The sequence below is a fragment of the Leguminivora glycinivorella genome, chromosome 13 (assembly GCF_023078275.1).
Source record: "Leguminivora glycinivorella isolate SPB_JAAS2020 chromosome 13, LegGlyc_1.1, whole genome shotgun sequence".
Classification (NCBI taxonomy): Eukaryota; Metazoa; Arthropoda; class Insecta; order Lepidoptera; family Tortricidae; genus Leguminivora; species Leguminivora glycinivorella.
In genome coordinates, this window is record NC_062983.1 from 12,373,802 (window position 1) to 12,392,535 (window position 18,734).

General features: G+C 33.8%; 1 protein-coding gene across 1 annotated transcript in view; it reads right to left on the reverse strand.

Annotated features, from left to right (window-relative positions):
* The window catches only part of LOC125232731 (fibropellin-1-like), a 557,970-nt gene that overhangs the window by 271,356 nt on the left and 267,880 nt on the right, over positions 1-18,734 (reverse strand). The gene's annotated exons all lie outside the window — the stretch shown is intronic.

Genomic DNA, 18,734 nt, shown 5'->3' on the forward strand with positions numbered 1-18,734 from the left:
TTCTGTGGTTGTGCGAGGAAGTCGCTAGTTCTTCATTCATTTTAGTAGTTCTTAATCGTTTATGTGACTGTGTTATATGTAGCTCACCATTTATTTAGTATTAATGATAAAACAGATACCTCATACAATTTAAACTTCCTCATAAACAAAAAAAAAATACTGGCAATCGGTTGACGGTCGAGGGACTCCACGCATATTTTTTTAAATATTTTATGATTATTTTGTATTTATGACGCATTTTATGTCTTCAATTATTACATGATGTGTCTACATTATATTTTTCATTATCAAAGCAATTAAGTTTAATGAGTTTACTGCAAGCTTGTGAGCGACAATGTGGTACCCTAGTAGGTAAACTTTGACTGTATTTTTTTCGTAGAGCTATTTTGAATTTAAACTATTTTTTTGCTATTTCGAGTTAAGTAATTAACAAAATCAGGTATATCTCGGAATCCAAAAGCGACAACGTGGTAACCTAGCCATGAAAACGACACAAATGGTAGCAAGGTAATAATCTCTAAGCGACATAAGCGTCGCTGGTACTTACCTTTACCCGTAAGTTCCGTAACAAATAATCTTACAAAGTAGCTAAAAGTCTTGTCAGCTCATATTTTCTTAAGCAGGATCTCAACTAACTCAGCAGAAAGTTCAATCTTGAACTATTAATGTGGACCTTAGATAGTCTGAACAGTTTCAGGCTGCAACTTTGTGGATCCCATTTATCTTCCTACCAATTCACGAAGAGTTTCGAGTTAAATTGAACTAGAAATCTGTTTGCAAATCAGTATGCTGTTCGCACTCTATGAAGGTAACGAGTAGTTGAAACATTTAGTGTTCATAAATGATGAAGTATGGGTATGTTAAGTGTTATGTAAAACTACAGGTTGTTTCAATGAACGTAATACAAAATAAGTGATTCCGGCTCCGACGAAGAATATACTGCATGCATCTAGGTCTTAAAATTCTACGTAATTAAATTTTGCTAATTTTCTAACAAAATAAATCAATTCTCTCATTGTGACGTCATGGCACGTCAGTTATCAAGGTGTTGATTATTGTGACAGGTAACATGTCAGAATGCATTTTATTCATAAAATATCAGTCTAGATATGCTGCCGCTCTGTCGGTCTGTTTACAATTAAAAACCAATGATTAAGTAATTATTGGACACATTACTAGCTAACCGCTCATTACTAAGTTGAATTAAAACCAGAGTTTTTTTTATTATTATTATTATTATTATTTCGTTTTAGACAGGCAGCTGATGCTGGTACGTCTAAATCATAGTTCACTTTGCACGATTTCACTACTTAGATAGTTTGTCTAGTCTATTTTTAAATTGACACATTTTTATTTGATTGTCTATTTTTATTTTTATTCACAGTAAATAATTCTTGGTATGTACAGTACAGTTACAGCGGCTACGGCACAGTTAAAGGATAATTCAGGAAGAAAAATTGAAATTAAACATATGAAATAAATTAATATCCATATAGCGACCTAAAATTTATCACGCAAGCACGAAAAGTAAATATTGTATAAACAGGTCCTGTGCTGACGCAAATTACAAAGTGTCACCATGGTACATTACATCGTGGCTTTAAGTGGTAGGTACACCTTTACCACGGGCCTATCTCCCTTCTATATTCACCCGTAACGGCGAAGCGGCGGCAATACGTGTCAACAATGATACAGGTCAACTGGAAGTTACATATTGGACAGTTCACCGCTACATGGGAATTTATGTATAGTTAGTAGGGTAGTTCAAAAAATATGTTTTTTTTTTTTTCTGTTTCCACAGGGCTTTTTTTACTGGACATAGCGACCCCTATGATTTGACGACTTTTAAGTTTTCATATAAAATTTCAACATTTTGGTACACAATAGTAAAAAATCTAGAGCATATAGAAAATAGGCATTTTATCTTCGATGATAACATATTATTGGACTTTATTTTTTGTGCGATGTTGATGGACTAGGTTGAACCTGTAGCCTGAAAAGTCAACAATAAACTGTTTTTAGCCAATTTTTGTGCATTTTTTAGCATTTTGATGTCTAAAAACACTAAATGTCACTTGAATTCCAAAATAAGTCTTGCTTGCATTGCTCCGGTCATATTTGCTGATTTTACAAATTGAAAATTTTCGACTTCCATACTAAATGGGCTCCTATTTGCAAATCATAGCAACCGCTAAATGAGCCAATAAGAAGCAAATTTTTGGTACATATCATTTTTGATCATAATGGAACAAGAAAAAACCTGTGGAGCGAAAATAAAAAACCTTTTTTTTCTCCATACATTCGTGAACCACCCTAATAGTTAAGTATATGACTAGCATTTTACCACAACCTATGAATAAGTAAAACGACACATATAATTATACAATCGAGATAGTAAAAAAGCGTTGGTGCAAACGGCTCATTGAAATATTTTAGTGGAATTTTTCTACGAAACATCATTTTTGATAATCGCTTTTCGGCGAAGGAAAATAATCTTGAAAGATGCCGTTGGCCGGAAATCTAAATATAACTTAGTTTACCCTCTGAGTGGGCAGGTCGGATGGCAGTCTCTTTCGTAAAACTGGTGCTTACGTTAATTTCTGGAATTCGTTTATAACTGGATCTCAGGGTCCAATGAGAGACGCCTAAATGCTGAGATAACACACGGAAGAAGATATTGTCTACTATACTAAGTAATGAATCGCATATCTATCACACTTGATATTATTTTAATTTTCACCCATTTGATCTACAATTGTAAGAGTAATTATTTATTAATGCCTTATATTTTGATTTATCTTACTGTTATTTATGATGAAAGTATTAAAGAATATCAATTGACTCATACTAGTCACTGGTTTCCGCCATGTTGGATTGTTATAAAAATGGCGGACATACGGTGACGGTGGCCAGTTCGAGTACAGACGAGTTGTAGTGAAGAAGTCTTGAATTATTTATTGTAAATTGGTTGTTAATATGTTTGTTATAAGCGAATAAAGTAAAGTGATGGTACAAGTAATAGTTTTCATCATCAACCCGGTAATGTCCCCAACAGGTCAGAAATGGGACGAAACAAGAATCTGTAAAGATTTTTGCCACGCCACACGAACGTAAGGTTTTCTTTCCTTTGGTTTTTTTTTTGTGGAAGTACCATTATCTTACTTTACGATACGTGCACTGAAATTGTTATGGTAAGTGAGACATTTATTTTTCTTTCTTTGGCGTTGTAGAACTGGTTTGATAATCTACCGTCATGACTATATTGCAAAATCTGATGGAATAAAATAATTGTGGTAAATTATATCAATAGATCAATAATACGCATAAAACAAAAGTATAATTCATAAAACGTGCAGTAGTCATTCACTTCTCATTATTTAACATTATTGTTAAAAAAAAAGATGTCATCATTACATTTACTTACCCTCAGTACTGTGTATTATTAAAAGTTATAACGATTTCTTATTTTTATGAATCCAAAATGGAACACAACTTGTTCAGAAAATTGCATATTATTTTACACATTAAGCGCTACGATATGCTGCAGCGGTCAATTTGTGACAGTATGCCTTTAAGAAATCGTGGAGTTATGAGTAAACTGGCACTTTGTCAATAGGAATAAACTCTTGATTAAACGATTTTTCCTTTGTATTAGCAATGCCTCGAGTTGTTAAAAACGGCTAACAAAATTTTGCTTCAAATTCACATCTCGGTTTTTGAAAAGTGGTGACATTTATTATACCAGTAAGAAAATAATCATGGGTCAAATACTTGTTACTTAATTATGATACATATTCGAACTTATCAGATTATACAGATCTGGAATACAATTTAAAATAAATATTGAATTATATAAGCTGTGTAAAAATATGTAATCATAAAATATTCTAATATTGCAATTTCTTGAGTCAAGGGACACAATATTGGTAAAAAAAAATATGTAGGTATACATATAATGACATGTTGATTTTAGTTCAAATTGAAAATTATAATACAGGGTTACTTGATATTTGATGCGTTAAGTACGATATTGATCATAGTATTTTTAATGTATACAAAAGTCATTTCCATCTGACACGTGGCATAATGCCGGACCGTGCCCAAATCCTGGACTAAGTTTTTAAATACTTTGTGTGAATCGAATCCATTACATTAATCGTTAAATCGAAGTTGTGTCACTGTCATTCAATTCTGTCACTGAATTTAAAATTTAATGAAATTAACTTTATTGTATTAAAAGGCCGGATTGTAATATCCATCTGTTTTAATAATGTGACTTCTTATTGTAAAAAGGAAGTCTTAAGCTTAACCGTAACTAGAAAATTAAAGTTTTGCTATGTTTAATCTGATTGGCAAGAACATGATTGAATGTTACCATATAACGTTAATTTCCAATCAAACTAAGTTCTAAATCTTCATCTGTGAAGCATATGTTGTACGTCAAGTCGTTTTAAAAAACATGTTTATCGTTATAGCAGTGGTATCGTTACAGCAGTTGTCAATCTATAACAACAATCTAATAATATGATCGTTATCATTTCTTTTAAAAAAGTTTGGTCACCTCTGGTTGTTCGTGAAATCATTTTCGGATATACGAGTAGTAACTCGTTATAAAACAAAAATGATTTTCCTTATATGATCAATCATCATTAGTATAAATCTCAAATATTTTAACTGTGTTATAGATTTTACAAAGTTTAATTCCATGAAAATTGAAGTGCTTGGTCTCCTCTTGCTTGTTGACGGCAGGCAAAAGGTTACATTTATTATTACTATTCTACAATGGCCAGTGATGGCGCAAGTATCTGATCAATGTATATCAAATCATTCTTCGTATATTACCATGATGATCATGGGTATGTATTCGATGGGAAATCGACAACTAATGTATAATGCTGTGAATTTAATCAATGATATCATTGTTTGTTTCTGAAATAACACTAATTCAATATTAATTGCGATGATGATTTATATATTGCAATGGTGATAATTCAGGCAAATGAGATGACATCACTTCACAATTGGAGTCATATGTCTTCATATGTAGTCATATGTAGAGTCATATGTAGATGTCATACGTATAGTCATATGTAGAGTCATATGTAGAGTCACATGTAGAGTCATATGTAGAGTCATATGTAGAGTCATATGTAGAGTCATATGTAGAGTCAGATGTAGAGTCAGATGTAGAGTCAGATGTAGAGTCAGATGTAGAGTCAGATGTAGAGTCAGATGTAGAGTCAGATGTAGAGTCAGATGTAGAGTCAGATGTAGAGTCAGATGTAGAGTCAGATGTAGAGTCAGATGTAGAGTCAGATGTAGAGTCAGATGTAGAGTCAGATGTAGAGTCAGATGTAGAGTCAGATGTAGAGTCAGATGTAGAGTCAGATGTAGAGTCAGATGTAGAGTCAGATGTAGAGTCAGATGTAGAGTCAGATGTAGAGTCAGATGTAGAGTCAGATGTAGAGTCAGATGTAGAGTCAGATGTAGAGTCAGTCATTATCAAGAGTTATATTAATAGGTGTATTAATCATGTCGGTCAATATGTAGAGTTGGTCAAAATCATGTAAAAGAACGGTCAATATGTAGAGTTGGTGATACTCATGTAACAGAACGGTCAATATGTCGAGTTGGTCATAATCATGTAAAAGAACGGTCAATATGTAAGTTGGTCATAATCATGTAAAAGAACGGTTAATATGTAGAGTTGGTCATGATCAATTGATCATGTAATAAGTAATAACGCGTGAATAATAAAATTCGTCCGTAGTTACAGTACACTTTTTGTACGTTTGACTATTTTGATCACAGTACAAGGTATAATATGTAGATTTGGTCATAACTCATAATCACGTAATAAGTAATAACGCGTGAATAATAAAATATTTTGATCGTAGTACAAGGTATACAATTAACGCTATTATGGTACTTATTGGTAGATATCAACAAGGAGGATACCTATGGCACAATGTAACATGTATCTTATGGAATCAATGTTTGATGCACGTGGACGGACGTGTTAGTGTAAAGCACGTGGATGAACGTGCGAGTCTTTTAAGCGCGTGGATGGACGTGCGAGTATTTTAAGCGCGTGGATGAACGTGCGACTTTTGAAGCGCGTAGATGTACGTGCGAAGCTTTTAATTTTAATACACGTTGATGAACGTGCTAACGTTTAATTTTAATCTTAATAAATAATACATTAAACAATAATATAAGTAGTAGAATTCTTACTGATATAAGCAATCGATTCAAAATAATCAACCAAAAATAATATTCTAATATTTCATTACACGCCTTACGTTAACAATCGGGATATGTAGTTGGGAAAACTTAAATAAAATGTTAATCAATTACAGATAATTTGAGGCGCAATGCCATGTTCATGAGTGCTTTTATTATTTGAGTTAAAAATTTTACTATGTTCATAAATACCTACAAAAGCATCTAAAAAAAAAATTGTTTTATCAATGACATTATGAGAGTATATGCGTTATGTGATTTTAGTAACACGGAAAACCAACCTATTATTAGACGGACACGTAATCTCGCTTGCCCGTATTATATAAAAATTATTACCTTAATGATATGATAGATCATTTTGTTGACTTCCAATGAAAAAAAGATCTTCGTAAGTTCGATATTATTCAAGGCGATATAATGTGTTATTTAATTTAAAAAAAATAAAGGGTAACTATATATAATATTAATTGAACACAAGTACATCGCTATAATGCATGCATAAATTCTGGTCTCATGGCTTATAATATATATGCAGTTCTTGGTTTTTCTTCAGAAAGCTTAAATCGCTCAAACTACATTGCGATGATGTTTCATAAAGCGGTTATTAATTAGTTTTATTCACATTATACCGCGAATATCGCTGCATTAGATAAGTTTTGATTTATTTATTTCATTAATATAAAAGTACACTTCAATCTTTAATAATTTATATTATGATCGACAATGTCAAACATTACAATTATGGCGACTTTTTGATTGGTTAAGTAAATACATTTTTTTTCTGTTTTGGCTACCCGTATCTAGTTATTTATGTGTAATATAACCTTGGGTGCTCATTCTCAAAAATAAAGTAACAAAGAACATTATGTTTTAAATTATTATGCTTGAATCAGAAGTAACAATAAATTTGAATAACATACGCAACTTATACTTATTACTTAGCATATTTTGTTGGTGATATATTTGGTACATACTAAAAGTCAAGTACATATACCTCGTATCGGTTATGAAGAGACCTATCCAAGTATCTGTTATGACTCTTTGTAAGACAAATATTCTGCGATATACTTACATTCGTTAAGAATAATATAAAAGGTTCAATGTATAAACCCATTTCATAGATATCAGGAATAAAATTAAAATTTAGAAACCCAACATAATATTCATTGTCTAAATTCGCAATAGCCTTTCATGGAAAATAAAGTTATACTTGATGTATATGTGGATAGACCTCTTGATAATTATATGAAAAGCCCACAGCTTGAAAGCAGTACGAATAATGATTATTCATATACCTTATCTATGTCATTGCAGCCACATTGCTTATGTATATAATATCTAACGGCTGTCGCTATAATAAATAGCAATTCGAATAGCAATAGAAACATGTGACAATCATATTAACTTGTTGACAAAAATGAATTTCAAAAGTTCTTTGACAAAACCTTATTTTTACTACACCGTGTTTCACTTAACACTAAAAACCTGAAAACAGTTTGTTCAGAATCGAGAGTAGAATCGATTGAGCTATATCTTGATGGGGGTAATATTTTTATTTAAATTAGTATTATTAGTTATTTTTTTACGTGCCCATTCTATTGTACTCGTAATACAACATTGTGTATATCGCATTGCTAGAGGTTGCTTACTTTTTTTTTTTAGTATTTAGGGGTATTAATACTGGCTGGTTACATGGACGATTATTTTTTCCGCTACTAGTTTGACGTTGTTTGTCAGTTCAATCTTAATGTTTATCATAAGACATAACAAATTCAACTCTTACCTAATTACAACCTTGTCATTTTGAATATTGAGTTTATTTGCTTACTGCGATTACCTGTCCAATTTGAAGTTTACTGTGACAAAGCTTTAAAGTGTTTTACAGTGACATCTTAGCTGTCTATTGGTAAACCTTATGTCGTTGCAGTAACGTACACAAATAAATAGTCTTATGGTTTATGATGGTAGTTAGCAATTATTTTATTGACTGTAGAGCTAAAAGTCAAGTAGAGCTGTACATAAATCTAAAAATTCAATTTAAAAAAAAGTAACCATCAGAATAAAAGATGAATACTCTAGATGAGTTTAAAAAAATAAAAATCAGTTGGGGTGTCTGAGGTTTTGAGTGATACCGGAAACATCGTGTATAATCAGAAATACAGATCAATTTAATTCCACTTATATGGGCCTATAACCTAAATAAAATAACTTGGAATTAACTTACATTAATTATATCCCCAATATATAAAGAAGTTTTCTATTTCGACATACTATTGCATCAATCTTAACTAGAACCTAAAAAAAGTAATAATGATAACAGAATAAAAAAAAATAAAGACGTACACCGTGAACCATAGTCGTATTTGCGATGGTGCTTAAATAGTTGTTAAATATAATATGTATAATACGTTACAAATGGTAAATAAATATTTAGGCACGATATTTCATTAATCACGGATTATTTGAGTATTTAAAGATTCTGCAGATGTGTATACTGCATAAATCAGAAAAATCTTAAATATAATTACTCAGTATAGCGATATATTAATAAGTGACGACAATAATTTATTTAATCATCACATTGGCATCACGACTATCAATACATTGTGACTTATTAAATTGATTACCGAACCATAATAATTTTACCATAATTTCGAAGACAGTCGAAATTTTATGTTTCTAAAGAAAGTGTTGCAAGTTTCAGATCAAGGACCCAGGAGCGTCCAGGTGAAAGGGCCAGGGTCTGGTATTCATTTACCACCCAGGAGTGCCCAGGTGAGAGGGTCGGGGTGTAGATTCACTTCCGACCCAGGAGTGCCCAGGAGAGAGGGTCAGGGTAAAGATACCTCTTTCGATCGTCGACTGAGTCCTTAAATGCTGGCATGGTATGCGAGCTTGCGTCTGGCGGCGCAATATCCAGCGTCCATGATGAGCAGCTGCGGCAGCAGGCTGACAGAGCTTGGGTGGCCCATGATGCTATTGCCCCGTAGCGGCACGGGAATTCCGTTCAATCATGTGATGAGGTGGTGATATCATAAAATCGTGTAAATATGTTCTTTTTGCTTATGTTTCGCGAGTGAAGTGTGCAGTGAAGTGTTGCATTGTTTACTGAAATATGTTTATAACTTGTGAATGCCTTCTAATTAATTTAATCATCATAATTTAATTGGATGTAATGAATTCAATTGGATGTAATGAATTTAATTAAATGTAATGAATTTAATTGGATCGCAATAATTTAAATCGAAGTAAATCTTATTCATATATTTATTTTTCACAGGCCTATGTCTGATTAATGCTCTTTCTTTACACTTGATAAGGTTTATAGAAATATTTAAAAATCCATTTTTAGTATACGTAAGTTATAGTTTTATTATAATTGAGAATTACTTTTCCATAAATAAATAATATTTTGCTAATATCAGTCTTACAGCATATCGTAATTATGTGGTAAAGGTATCGGTATGAAGTGTTATATGTTTTGTATTTCTATTGTTTAAGAATTATTTCAAATGCATATTATACTACACTTTTTTTGTTGTATAAACTGGTATTGTCTTTCTTTTGAATTATTTCACATTAAGCTTTGGCGAAGGGTCTCGCCTCGAACAGGATGGCCGAGCTGTAAGAGTAATTATTTATTAATGCCTTATATTTTGATTTATCTTACTGTTATTTATGATGAAAGTATTAAAGAATATCAATTGACTCATACTAGTCACTGGTTTCCGCCATGTTGGATTGTTATAAAAATGGCGGACATACGGTGACGGTGGCCAGTTCGAGTACAGACGAGTTGTAGTGAAGAAGTCTTGAATTATTTATTGTAAATTGGTTGTTAATATGTTTGTTATAAGCGAATAAAGTAAAGTGATGGTACAAGTAATAGTTTTCATCATCAACCCGGTAATGTCCCCAACACAATGTATCTATCCTTTATTTCCATCAAGCATGGTGGCATTATAGATGGGGAAAGATCAGCTTCCGTAAAACTGTCCAATATTGCCCGGGAGAATGAATGTCGCTATTCATCACAATATCTATCAAGAGCCAAACGGGACTGCTGTAAACTGTTAGAGTTGTGAGAAATATTATTGAATTTTTGTAGTAGAATGGATATAAGGTACAGCGGGGCAAATTCCGACTGGTGGGCAATTGTAACTGATCCATTTTTTCCCTTATTACACTATTAAGTAAAGTTCCACATGTATCCACTGAACACGTGTGCCATATATAACCAGTGGACACTCTAATTAATAATACAAACATCATTAAACATGGCCCAAGTCGAAATTGTCCCGCTTTACCTAAGGTCTAGTTTTTTTTTTGGAAAGTCGTATAATTTCATTTCATGGACAATTGCTCATTTTTGACAGGTTTTGGTACTTTTGTAATAGAATTGTAGTCTGTATACCTAGTTACAAAATTAAAAACTGGAACTCAATTTATTGTTTCTGAGACACACAGACGTTTTTTTTAAATTAATAGTTATCAGTAAAGTAACGTTTAGCCACTTCCAGTAAAATGCAATAGTGAAATCATGTAGAAGGAGGCCTCATATTTATTTACCCCGACAGCGGCATGCGAGTGACGTACAAAGTTAGGCACCATCACTTGATTCACTGCGGATATTCTTGACGCAAATAATTCAACTTTGTGATATTAAGAAACGTTCGAAGTGACTTTGAAAAAATAATGTCAGAATAAACTTTGAGTGTGGAACTAGTTAAGGGGATAAAAGTTTCATTAATACATTGTTACGGCACAGTTTTAGTTATCATAATACGAATAAGGTGCAGGGAGCAATCCTAACTGAAAACACACTAGGTTGCATTTATTAAGAGTGCAAGATATAGAAGTGTCTTTGAAAGAGAAGTAAGAGTAGAAAAGTGATTTCAAGTTAAAAGGAGTATGAAAGTTTGTATCGAGTCGGGATCAAATTTCGTTTGAAGTAATATCAATATCAGGAAATAAATCTACGCGAAGTAATGGGCGACAGCTTATAGAATATGTTTGCATATCTCTCAAATGAAATGATTTTAAATACCCAGAACAAAATGACAGTAAATGCTGTACAGTATGTATATAAATGAGTGATATTTACATTGTTTTATTAAACTTCACGGATTTGGATCCCATTAAAAAAAAAGAGATTTTAAGCAAAAGCCATTTCTGCTATGTAAATACATAATGCTACTTCTAGTTCCGACAGATAATTCCTATTAGGGTCTCGTCTTGTCCAAGCCGTATCTCTTATTTAATAGCTTGCTCTTCTAAAGAAATAAGTTAAGCAATAACAAAAACCGGCCAAGAGCGTGTCGGGCCACGCTCAGTGTAGGGTTCCGTAGTTTTCCGTATTTTTCTCAAAAACTACTGAACCTATCAAGTTCAAAATAATTTTCCTAGAAAGTCTTTATAAAGTTCTACTTTTGTGATTTTTTTCATATTTTTTAAACATATGGTTCAAAAGTTAGAGGGGGGGGGACGCACTTTTTTTTCCTTTAGGAGCGATTATTTCCGAAAATATAAATATTATCAAAAAACGATCTTAGCAAACCCTTATTCATTTTTAAATACCTATCCAACAATATATCACACGTTAGGGTTGGAATGAAAAAAAAAATCAGCCCCCACTTTACATGTAGGGGGGTACCTAATAAAACATTTTTTTCCATTTTTATTTTTGCACTTTGTCGGCGTGATTCATATACATATTGGTACCAAATTTCAGGTTTCTAGTGCTAACGGTTACTGAGATTATCCGCGGACGGACGGACGGACGGACGGACGGACGGACGGACGGACGGACGGACGGACGGACAGACAGACATGGCGAAACTATAAGGGTTCCTAGTTGACTACGGAACCCTAAAAATTGTCCATACTCGAAACAAAATGAATGCGGTAAAATATGTTAGAAGCTTTTATTCTTACAAAATTTTATATTACCGTTGGATATTTCATTCGTCCCGAACTATATGACAGCGAAGAATTGTAGACAACAATAATAAAACAAGTTATTTGCCAGTGGGGGCGCATTGAAATGATATATTGTTATTACGAACAAAGAAATAATCACCATTTATTTTTTAAGACCGACTCGTTGAACATTCATGTTGCATATTGGGACATTGGGAGGCATAGGGTGTTTGGTTTTGTTAGCGAATTTCAACATATGATATAGGTGGATTAAAACAATCCGTATAAAAACGAAATTTATTTTCCAAAAGGTTCCAAATCACACCATACAATTATATAATCTCACGCTTTGTATTCCCAAACGGGCTAGGAAGAGAACACAAAATTGATCAAGTATCAGTGTCACTCTTGGCTAATAAAGGGTTTAAAGAAAAATAAATTCAGATATTGCAGTGACAGGTTGCCAGCCCAGCTCTTTCATTCATTACAATGAAACCTATACCCCACAGTCGACTTTACGCCAGCCATGGAAGAAAAAAGATTATGCTAAAATGCTTAACCCCTCACCACATAGGACCAAATATACTTACAAAAGAAACGCCCATGACTCAGAAACAAATGTCTACGCTCATCACACAAATAAATGTCCATAACCCGAGACAGGCGGCCTAACAGGCAGGATCACTATCCACTAGGCTAATAGTCCTGTCGTCAAAGAAAGAAAGTAAGGACCGCAAATGCCTTGAAATCCAGGAAATATCTCAAGCATATGTAACTTTTCTATTACACTGTATTTTATTATTCCTTCAGCAATGTCGCCATCTAAGAAAAGCGGAAAACGTAAAATGTATGTAGACATACACGGGCATAAATCTTAACTCTATTACTCTCTCGGGATAACAATATGCAGACCCGGAGAATAATGTAGAACACGGCATAGAAATGTTGCAAGTTTCACCAACTTCTGCGTCACACGTGTGTGTAAAAAAAATAAACTTTAGTACTGTGGCCGGTTTTGTTAAATTACCTACTTAAATAATATACGTATACTCTTATTGCAATTTTTATAATAACTTTGCGTGCGTCCAGTGACACATTGAGACGGACAAGGGCATCATCCGCTCGGTGTACCCCTCACATTTCATTAGTGTGTGTGTGTAAAAAATTGTAGACAGCAGTTGCCTATTTTTTTTAGATACAAGTTTTGTTTTATCAAATCGCACAATAGTATGTACTAAGATTAGCTAAGTCGATCGTCACTACCGTGACATCATTAGATTATATTATGTTTCATATAAATTCCATTGTAAAGTATCCTTTTGACAGTGACCAATTAAATCAGAGCCTTTATTTAAAGGCTCTGATTTAATTGGTTATCAAATAAATATTACATGCGTTAACATTCATGACTCAGGAACAAATATTTGTACAAATGAATGCTTCATATGGGAGGGTACTAGGTCACGAGGCCAGAGCGGTATCCAAAATACAACACATTGGAAAACAGTATGCAGCAAAGAATTGATTGAATAGCCTATTTCCCGAAGGCCAATAACACTGATATGGCCAATTAAGAGGGAATTGGTCAATTTGTTTTGGACATCATTGTAACTGCCCATCTGTCATGCGAGCCGTGAAAAAGTTCTGACATCAATCAACGACATCGTACAATTATTGGGGTTCCGTTCTTCAAATTGTAAGAAAACTTCTTGATATTAATCAAAATATATGTAGTCGCCAATATATTATACCCAATAAACTCTTAAAATGTATATATGTATGAAAGTAAATATAGTAGACTGACAAAATGGCAGACAATATATTATTTCCTTTTTGATACGACCTAAAGCAAAAGCATGACTTTAAAGGACGTCTCGGTGGATTTTTGTGTCTTTGAAAAGTTGCAATTACTTTGTAGGTACCTAATTCCTTGGTTTCAGCTGTTATACTATTATGTATGTGTGTACATTTAAATTTGTAGGTATGTATGCTTTATTATTCATAAAAGAAACAAAAGAGATACAGTTACAGAGTCAATAACATACGAAGTAACGATGAAGCTATGTTCAAAAGAACCCAACAGAAATAATAAGAAATGTGACTTGCTTGATGATTTTATAATCACTATGCAACGGAATACCCTAGACGAAGTATCTAGCCTGTATAAACATTTTTTGGTATCTTAAGAAATTGTTTAATATTAGGTATCCTCTTGGTAGTTTACTAACTTAACTCATCATCTACACGGTTGTGTACTTTTTTTTATACCACGTCGGTGGCAATTGTATGTAAAAAACATAAAAACACTTACAAAAAACTTGGTATTTAAGTATGTACCTACAACATAATAGCGAGACAAAGCCCAAGCAACAGCGGGCAGTGTCTAAGCTGACGCACATTGTTCAATACATGTTCATATTACATATATTATAAGTAAGACCAAAAACATCCATGCATTCACGATTCAAATCATTAATATCGTCCACGGTTATATGGTTTTTTGCTTTGAAATTACGGCGATACACCCAAAAAGTGCATTTACAACGACATCAGCGATGTCAAACCCCGGTCCACAAAATAAGGTCTGTTAGAAGAAAAAGCATTTGAAATATTGGCGTCTGGAAGGAAATAAATCAGTGACCGTGTATTTGTACTTATCTTACACTTTTTGGGGAAAATACAAACGTATTTTTGGTGCGTTTCCTTGGCTTTTTTTGGAAAAGCAAAGGTGATCTTTCATTTTAAAAATAGATGAAAGAATGTGTCGGCGATCAAAATCACAAATTTTAAGGAAAATACCTCTATATATAGTGTTTATTTTATTTAGAGATAATTTTATTATTTATGTACACAAAAGGCACCCTTTCTTAATTTTGATATAACTAAAAACAATATCGCGTTTTACGGAATTTGTGTCACTTAATAAAAATATTTTTCTCAAAAGTAAGTAAGTAATAAATATTGATACTGTGACGCCTAATCCCAGTGACGAAAGGCTACGCGACGTCTTGATGTGATAAGTAAATAAGTCTTATAATATAAAAGTCATGTGTTACAAAACAGGAAAGTAATCATAGGAATTATTTGTTGTTTTTTACATTGCTATTCCGATATTATACGATATGTTGGTTTAATAACTTTTGAAGAATGTGTATAGTTACTTACTAGTAGTAATAACAGATAAATCACACAGGTTGCCAAATGTACTTTATTTCTTGCTATTGAATATTGGAAGTAGGAATTCATTTCTCCGCTCCTCCATACATTACGGGCGGATAACCTGGGTGGCTAGCCGAATGGCACAATCGCTCACGAAACGCTCACGAAACGAAGCGCTAGTTTATCTCTATCGCGCTTGCGTATTGGCGCGACAGAGCCAGCGGCGTATCGCTTTCGTTTGGCGTCGGAGAAATGCCATTCGGCTACGGGGCCTGATCAACCATTCAGGCCGTTTGTATCATGCGAATGTGTATATGTATAGAAGAAACTCTAGAAATTGTATGTCTGAATATAGTTACCTATTTACATTATGTACGAGCGTTGTTAGTTACATTACGCTATGATTAACGATTATGTATACAATTTATAAATTAGGTAATTATACACTTGACTAAATGCAATAACGTGAAGTCAAATTAATAAATTGAATAACGTGCTTTCCCTTTACGTTTTGGTTTATTGTCGAGCTCCCGATATTTCGACACAGTTATATTTTATATAAAAGTCTGATGAAACTATTATGTATGAGTCCTCGTTACTTGAAATAAATGAATTTTAATTTTTTTTTTAATTAACCGTGAATTTGCTAAAATTCTCTATGGAATTCAACAGAATACGGGATTACACAGGTTAAGTACCGGTAAACATACCTATATGAGTAAATAAGTCTGGCTCAGAATAAGCTGGGCTCACACACAAATATTTTACCATTCATATGCCTACTACAAATATATGCAAATGAAGGGTGACTTCCCAATATCTTTAAAAAGAAAGCTCATGGACATGTGCATTCTCCCCATCCTGACCTACGGAGCACAGACTTGGTCTTTGACAAAAGTTCAGAAATCCGCCCTCAAGGTCTGTCAGCGTGCCATGGAGCGTAGTATACTCGGCGTGAAGTTGACCGATCGCCTCAGAAACACTGTACTACGCTCCAAAACACGGATAACTGACGTAGCTGAAACAGCCGCCAAGCTTAAGTGGGACTGGGCAGGGCACGTTTGTCGTATGCCGGATGACATGTGGGCTAAAGCGACAACCAATTGGGTCCCACCAAATCGAACCCGGGGTCGCGGAAAGCCTCGACGGCGTTGGCGAGATGACCTTGACGCTTTTGATGAGAACTGGTGGGAAACGGGTCAGGACCGGGATACGTGGAAAGCGAAGAGGGAGGCCTTTGCCCGGCAGTGGGACACTCTAGGCTCATATAAATAATAATAATGCCTACTACACAAGGATTTTTATTTAATTGTAGTAATTTTCATTAACCATTGCCACTGTCATGTTGCACATGCACAAGATACATTATGGTATTTTAAGAATACGTTAAACTCATTAAGTTTCAAGGAGAAAGTACAACTTTTTATAGATTTTTGATAATTAAATTAATATGCGAGTAATACGGACAGGAGAAGTAATTTTAAAAATGGAGTTCGATTCGTCATTAGAGCTGAGAATTCCTAAAAAAGCATTGTACCATCCATCTTTAGCTGTGTAAACTCGAGGTTTCCCTTGGGGCGTCAAATGTGATCCATTCTTCCTTCGTATAGGGCAATCTCCGGAGGCGGCAAACACAGGATCAAGTTTTCACTTTGCCTTCGCATTTCGCAGTACCGTGAGATTCCTTTGCCTCCTTAAAATTAATGGCATGAAAATGCTTTAGTAGGAATGGGAGCCTGAGCTTCCTTTTACGCTTTAGCGTAACATTGCCAGGGTACCTAGCAAACGTTAGAATCACTTTCGCTTCGTAAGCGTGTCGTAGCTAGGTCTCCCTATCGCCCTACTGCGCACGACAGAGCCATACTGCGTTTCGGTCGTTACGTAGCCTCAACGATTGTCACTTCGCGTAAGCCAGCAGGCAAGAGCTGGACGATTTTAATTAAGTTTATTAACTATTTAGCACTCCGGCTGCATAATAAACAGGACGTTTGGAAACATACTAGAATATTTACGTAACTAATGCGGAAATTTAGTGCAACTGCAACAAAATCGACTAGGACAACCTCTAGTTATTGTTACAATGTTCTATCTCTTTTGAACTAAAACTCATGTAGACAACGTGATATCATCATCATTGTGATTGTCATCATCTGAATTTTAACTGCACTCGGACAACTGCGCTCTTCCGAATTTTGGGCAACTGCACACAATTCGCAAGAGCGATAGATAGATATATACAAAACCAAATTGACTACGCACTTTGTTTAGGAAAGTTATACCGTGTCTTAAGAAACAAAGAAATTTCCTGAAAACCCGAGACACAAGTGTACAAGTACCAAAACATAACGAAGAAAACAATGAAAATGTGATATCCAATCCAAGATTCATAATATTTATTCCCGAAATTAACAATTATTTTTCTTGTTATTGACAGAAAGGTAAACACTTATTATGTTTACCTATTTGATCATCTCATGTACTCGTGTTCTTACTCTTTCATACACCTAGAAGTCAAATTTAGGTAAATAGGAAGGTACAGTCAGCACCAAAAGTATCAGATCAACCAATGTTTCAGAAGTACCTAACTACAAATCTGTAACCGCTAAACAAAAAGAGATATATGTGTCTACAAATGCAAATAAAAATTTGCCTATGTTTAGAAAAGTTATTCAGGTTGTCAGATACTTTTGGTGCGTTGTTTTATCCGGTACTATTAATGCTGACTATATCTGATGAGTATTAGTTGCCTGTGAAAAAGTTCAGTCAGCTCAGCTATAAGGAAAACACACAGATTGCACTAAAAATATTTGTTTGCCAAAAACTTATATAAATACTATTCACAGTAGATCAATATTCAGTGTCTTTATTTAATAAATATTCAATTTCACAAAGCCTTTTTAGACGCCGACGCTCCGGGCTACTGAAATCGATTCCGGGAATCGTTTTGAGAGTTGATTTCAAACATTACAATAAATAAGTAAGTAGGTATTAAATAATTATACACATTTCGGCAGTTCAAATGGTAGGCAACAGTAGGAATTCAATTATTTTCTTAGAATGAGCCTATTTTGTATTGGCGTTAATTTGACGTGAAAAAAATAGAAAACTAGAGGTAAGGTGGATGTACCACTGCTCGACAGGTTAAGGGAAAATATTTATGTGTTTCGTGATATTACGATAATTTACCCATCTATACAAAACATATCCATCTTTTTTGGGAGATGTGACCTTTAACTTTGTTAAATGCAATTAGTTTCATACAGTGATAATATAAAAAAATCTCAAAATTAAATAAAACATAAGTCAATACGCTTGTCCGAATAACTGACAGGTGCTTTTGCTGGCAGTCCTAATAGATGACATCTAAGTATGATTCAGGAAAAACAGTAAAAAACAAGTGTTTTGGGTTAAAA